The sequence below is a fragment of the Sorex fumeus genome, unplaced genomic scaffold, assembly GCF_029834395.1.
Source record: "Sorex fumeus unplaced genomic scaffold, SorFum_2.1 ptg000152l, whole genome shotgun sequence".
Classification (NCBI taxonomy): domain Eukaryota; kingdom Metazoa; phylum Chordata; class Mammalia; order Eulipotyphla; family Soricidae; genus Sorex; species Sorex fumeus.
Window position 1 is genome coordinate 210,901 of NW_026606209.1, and position 6,947 is coordinate 217,847.

Below are 6,947 nucleotides of genomic sequence, written 5' to 3' on the forward strand. Positions count from 1 at the left end.
ACATACAATTTTTTTAAAAAATGAGAAGCATTAACATTTTACATATACATAGTCATCACTTCATAAAATGAATTGGGAGTGGCTCTTTTTTTATATTCAATGAATAATTCATGTAAGATTGGAATCATCTGTTTTTGAACATTTGGTAAAACTCACCTGAAAATCCTCTAGAGCCTATTATTATTTTTTGTATGAAAAATGTATGGGCACTAATTCAACTTTATATAGGATCATTTGGATATCCTCTTTCTCTTTTAAAAAATTACAATAAATGCATTCTCTAAAAATTTTCATGTTTTACGTAAATTTTCAAAAATATTTACATTTGTGCATTATATCCCTTAGTAGATTTTAATCTCTGTTGACCATTGACCATTTCAATATGTCTCATTTATATTCTTGTTTTATTTGTACCTTTGGGGGAACCGGTGGAGCTTTCTTTTTTCAAATTTTTTTTTAGTAGTTGGAAGAAATAGCTAAGAGGACGAAGAACCTCCGGCTCCGGGCACATCTCTTTGATTCCACTGTTCTTCCTGCATTAACATATGCCTCAGAGACCTGGGCCCTACGCAAACAAGATGAGAACGCCATTCAGGTCTCCCAAAGAATAATAGAAAGAATAGAAAGAGCTATGCTTGGAATATCACGTTCCACTCAAATGAGAGAACGAATCCGGAGTTCTGACATCCGTCGACGATCAAGGATCAGGGACGCTGTCTCATTTGCCAAGGTGTCGAAAATCAGATGGGCTGGTCACGTAATGAGATTTAAAGACGACCGTTGGACTAGAGCTGTTACTGATTGGATTCCACGGGATGTCAAGAGACCGCGTGGCCGCCCACCTACCAGATGGTCAGACTTCTTCCTGAAGATCATGAACGATCGGTTTGAGGCCCTTCATGTTCCCAGAGCGAACAGATGCCATTGGGCTACACTAGCACGCAACAGGGACAAATGGAGACGTTACTGGCGCCCGCTCGAGCAAATCGACGACTAACGGGAAGTTAAGTGATTAAGTGATTTTTTAGTAGTCGGAAATGTATTACTCATGTTAAACAATTTTTTTATTTGGTTTATCCCAATTATTTATTTGTTTTCTATATCATTAATTTATGCTTTTGCATTTATTATCACCTTTTGAAAAATTTTACTTTAGTTTATTTTACTTCTTTTCCTGATTACTTTCTTTAATTACATAAATTACTTGCTGAATTTTCAGACATTAGAAAAACAAATGTATGTACTCAAAATTATAGATTTCCCTCAAGCAGCTTATAAACTTTATCTTACCAATGTTGAAATTCAGTATTTTAAAAACTAACTTTCAGAGTCAGAGAGGTGTTTTAGGAAGTTAGGCCTTGCATGTGTTTCTAGTTTTCCCCCGGCATCAGATAGGCCCAATAACCTTCTTCCCAAATCCTAGCACACTAGAAGTGATTTCTGAGCATAAAGCCAGGAATAAGATCTGAGCATAGCTGGGTGTGGCCCAAACCACAATTCCTGGTAAAAGTGAATAAATAGAAACTAAGTACTCTCAAATTTCCATTTTAGTTTCTTTTACTCATGAGTAAATAGAAATTTATTTTTTACTTTCAGGAATTTGTGTTATCTCTATAACAATTATGTTCTATGTTTAATCAGGCTATATGATACCAGCTTTTATTTTAATTTGTTGGTACTAATATTAGTTCTGGCCAGTCATTGTAAGTATTCTCTGTGAGCTTGAGAGAATGTGCATTCTACACTGTTGGCGGACAGTGTATTGTATGTACAACTGAACTTATTTTACGAATCAAGGATATGTCTCAGTGATAAAGCATGTGTAAGGACTCAGATTTGATTCCTGGCGCTTCTAAAAATAAAATAAATAAACGAACAAGTTTATTGCTTTTTAAAATATTTTGTATCACAACTCATTTCGTTTGGGGGGTGAGTGTGGGCTTTCCAGTAGCAACCAGAAAAACTGCTAGACAAATTCTAAAAGAGCTGTAACACTTTTAACTAATTTCTTGATTTACCTATTAGTGATGATAGAATTGCCCACAAAGACGATGGTGTTAAGTTCTTCACATAAAAAAAGTGTCTGTCTGTGGCAGAGGCAGACTTGGGGTGGGGTTGGAAAGAGGAAAATTGAGGACATTGGTGTTGAGAAGTGTACACGGGTCAAAGGACAGGTGTTTGAGCATTGTAATACTGAAACTCAATCATGGACAACTTTGTTTTTCTCACGGTGATTTAATAAAAGAATTTTAAATACTTGAAATATTTTGAAACTACTTTATTAGGTGCATTTAAGTTGGAATTGTTAAATCTTTCTGGTAAGTCTGAATTTTAAATAATATATAGCAATCATACTAATTTCATTTTGTATTTATTATCTTCACAGGGCAAAGCCTGGCAAGCCACCAGTGAGGTATTCAATATGCAAAAAACAGTAACAACAAGTCTCACAATGGAGCTGTTACTGGTGACTGCTCGAACTATTTGTTGAACAGCGGAGGACAGTGCTACAGAGCTATTTATTATCTTAAATTCTGTTTTGTGTTGTATTAATAAACTTTCATTGACGTTCTTGTGGGCTGGAGCGATACCACAGTGTGTAGGGCGTTTGCCTTGCACACAGCCAACATGGACCCGAGTTGGATTCCTCCGCCCCTCTCAGAGAGCCCGGCAAACTACCGAGAGTATCTCTCCCACATGGTAAAGCCTGGTAAGCTACCCGTGACGTATTCAATATGCCAAACACAGTGACAAGTCTCACAGTGTTACTGGGCCCTCTTGAGCAAATCGATGAACAACGGGAGGACAGTGACAGTGACAGTGACCGTTCTTGTGGATATTACTATATATCTTTAGATTTATTGCTAACATTTCCCCCTTATTGTTTTATGTGTTTTTGTACTTAAAAAACACATGCAGCTTAAATTTGTATGTTTTTATCTGCTCTGACAATTTCACATTAAATTCAAGACATATCTATCATGATTCCTCATATATTTGAATTTATTTTGCCACCCAATTTTGCTATTTGTTTTTTCTTACTCTAATTTCTTTGTTTGGTTTTGGGGCCACACCTAGCAATGTTCAGGGGTTACTCCTGGCTTTTCACTTAGGAAGTACTCCTGGTGATACTTGGGGGACCACACGGGATGCCTGGGATTGAACTCTGGTTGACTGTGTGCAAGGCAAGCACCTTACCCACTGTACTATCTCTCAGGTCCTCTCTAATTTTAAAATAAATTCTGGCATCTTCCCCACTCCTATTCTTTTAGACAGAGATTTTCCTCCCTCATATACATTTTTTCTCCATTGATTTAGAGACTATAAGACATTTTTAAACTTTTAGTCATTACCTAAAAGTTTCCTAGAGCTTAAATACCTTACGAATTATAATTCGGATCAGTAGTTTGGTATTTGTCCCAAATAAATATAAAATTTAGGATTTTTTAATTTTCAGTCAATTCCATCCCCCATCAATACACTAATGTTGACTCAAATATTGTTTATCATTGATTTTTGCTTCTTTAATCTCTTAGAAATTATTATAGCTTTTTATATGTATTGTTAACCTATTAAATGTTCGCACAATCTCTTCTTTTTTAAAAATTTTATTAAAACACCATGAATTACAAGGTTGTTTTTTTCTTTTTGGGTCATGCCTGGCGATGCTCTCAGGTTACTCCTAGCTCTGCACTCAGGAATCACTCCTGGCCGTGTTCAGGGGACCATATGGGATACTAGGAATTGAACCTCAGTTGGAGAGTGCAAGGCAAATGCCCTACCCACTGTGCTATCGCTCCAGCCCCTACAAAGTTATTCTTAGTTGAGTCTTAGACATACAATTTTGCAGCATGCATCCAACCACCAGTGTCAATCTCTCTCCACATATCCTCTTTGCTATCCAGACTTTCTTTTTTTTTTTTTTTTGGTAGAGAAAGTTCAATTTTTGTTTCCGTTTCTGGTCTTGGATTTCTAGCAGGACATCTGCTTGGTTGCTAGCAGGACATTGGGGGCTCACCACGTACCAGATAGATTGAGAGGGAGGGGCTGAATACATAGCCTATGGAGGCAAAATGTTTACATTTTCACTAAGGGAATAAAATTCACAAGGATTTCCATGTAAACACCCACCAGTACAGTACTCCAACCCTGACCCCCAACCAAGACCACCAAAAAATAACGCTCAGAAATTACTGCGCGTTAATATTCAGATATCATGTTTTGTGTTTATTTATTTTTGGGGGGACATATTCTGTAATGTTCTAGACTTTTGCCTGACTGCTCAGGGGAACAGGGCTCGGGGAACCCTCTGGGGTTCTAACCATGGATCCTGGGGCAGCTACTCCCAGTTCGACTAATTTTTTTTATTTTATATTTTTTATTTTTTATGTTAAGTATTTTTATTTTTTAAATTTATTTATTTATTTATTTTGAATACCCATCTCTCCACCAGTGACCGGTTCCCACCACCGTGGATCCCAGTATGCCTCCCACCCCCCACCCCCCACCCCAGACTGATATTTTTTAATTGCACAAAACTTCCAATTGCTGGAGTAGCTCCAACTGTTCATGTATTCTGTTACAACAGTTGAGCATGAAACTAAGTCAATCAAAAGCCCAGAATGGGCCTTGGGGTAACCCAGAATGATGCTCAGGAATTGAGGAATGGAAAGCATTCTATGTGTAGTCAATATTCCTGTCTATGTGTTTGTATATCTTCATATCCAGTGGTGTTCTCAAGCTACTCTTAGCTCTGTGCTCATCAACTCTTCAAACAGTGCTCAAGTCGACAATGCACTGAATTCAACTGGGATCTAAAATAGATCAGCCACATGAATTGAAAGTCCCTTCTTCGCTCTGTAGCTGAGTGGTCATTGATTAGTTTAGTAGTGGATGAATTATGCAGCAAAAATTAAATTCTTTCAAAATTTGAACCAGTGCTCAAGAAGAATTATAGAGTGGGTGTGCAGGAGAAAGTCACTTTTTCAGTTGTGTTGACCTATTGTTCAGCTATGAGTTTTAGTTTATTAGAGGAAAATATGAATAAAATGTATAGTAAAATGGAGGGCTGGAGCAATAGCACAGTGGGTAGGGCATTTGCCTTGCACGCAGCCCACCCGGGTGTGATTCCTCCATCCCTCTCAGAGAGACTAGCAAGCTACCAAGAGTATCCCACCCACATGGCAGAGCCTGGCAAGCTCCCTGGGGCGCATTCGATATGCCAAACACAGCAACAACAAGTCTCACAATGGAGACGTTACTGGTGCCTGCTGGAGCAAATCAATGAACAGTGGGACAATGGGACGACAGTGCTAAAGTAGTACAGTGTTTAATAGTAAAACACAAAACTTAGTTATTTTAGAAGTTTACTTTTTAGTTTGAAGAGTTGATATCTGTATTTATAGACTTAATTTCTTGCAATCCCTCACAAGGGCACCTGCCAATCATGGAGTGAAATAGGAACAATGGCTTAGGGTGCACAAGAATGGTGTGGTTTATGATCAATACTTGATTGCTTTGTATAATCAGTTTTATTATTTTCTATGTCAAGGCTTGCTTCACTTTATGTCGACGTAAATTTACTGGGTGTTGAAAGATAGCCCCATGACAAGTGGGCCCTAGCAAAGCAAGTCCCAGCCCATATCCCCCCTGCAGCTGCGGCAGGTTGACAACACCAGGTACCCCCATCTCCTCCTTGCCCCTGGAATTCGCCAGGTAAGGCCACAAGGCTGGAAAAGGCCTAATGAGGCATCTCCTTGCCATGGAATCCGCCTAATAAGGCCACAAGTTCAGAGAAGGCCTAATGAGGTATTTTCTTGCCCTGGAATTCACCTAATAGGGCCATAAAACCCGAAAAGGCGTAATTGACTGCCCGGTGGGATGGCCTGGTGACAGGTACAGAAGAGAGTGGCTGGTGCTGATGGCTTGTTGCAAAATGACTGGCTGCCTGCGTGCAGTATCTAATGTGATAATTCAAATGTATTGGGTGATTTGTGCGTGGGCATTTCTGAAATGCGCGGGAAGATGGCCTATAAAAAGCCCCCTTTGAAGAGGCTCGGGGCTCTCTGTCACTGATGGTTTGCGGTCATGCTGTGAGCCCAAGCATGCTCAAATAAACCTCTTGCTTTTGCATGGACTTGGTCTCTCAGTGTTCTCCTTGACAGGTGAGGCTGTCATGATCTCGGACCCTAACAGGTGTCAGGATATGGGACATATGAGTTAACTAATTTTGTGGGTGCTTATGAAAATGACACGTGTGTAGGATGTGTTTTTTCCTCGCCTGTGCTTGTGGTGGGAGGCTGATGCTCTTGCCTAGCAGGACTGCCCTCCAGATGCTGTGAATACACTCCTCCAAAATTTATTTGTTGACGTCTCCTTGTCTCCTTGGTTCATGACCTCAAAAACTTTGAGGCTCATGTGATATTTGATGTGGACTGAGGCACAACAGTACCTGTGGACAGCTGCAGAGATTTTTTGGCAAGTAAAACAGATTATATTTGGAGGGGCTTTTGAAGGTGTTGAGGGGAAGTGAGTGAGGAAGAGAAGAAAATCAGAGAGAGGGAGTAACGCGTTCAAGAAAGAACACAGGCCTCTCCGCCCTTGGGGAGAACCCCTACACACATCCCAGTATTAGACATGGAAGTATGAAAGTACACATCTCAAGAGGGCGACACATGTGCTGGGGCACTCCACGTGCTTGTGCCCCTGGGCATAAGGAGCACATAAGACCGGGCAGCATATAAGTCGCTACAGAGATTTTTTTCAAAGAACCACTTTGTATATGCTTTGTTCAAACCTTTACTCAGTTGCCCAGGGTGTCTGAAGAACTGATGTCCCCAAATCTCTCAGATTTGGGTATTAGGAGTCCTTTGTTCCTCCCAGGAAGTCACTAACGATCTTCTCTCTGGGCCTTTAAATCACTGTTCGGGACTTTGTGGAAGAATGGA

General features: G+C 39.8%; 1 non-coding gene across 1 annotated transcript; it reads right to left on the reverse strand.

The window, feature by feature from the left end:
• Positions 1-1,935: 1,935 nt before the first annotated feature.
• LOC130016329 (U7 small nuclear RNA) lies at positions 1,936-1,997 on the reverse strand. Its single transcript, XR_008791229.1, has one exon. It is a non-coding gene; the product is annotated as a U7 small nuclear RNA (small nuclear RNA).
• Between the last annotated feature and the right edge of the window lie 4,950 nt (positions 1,998-6,947).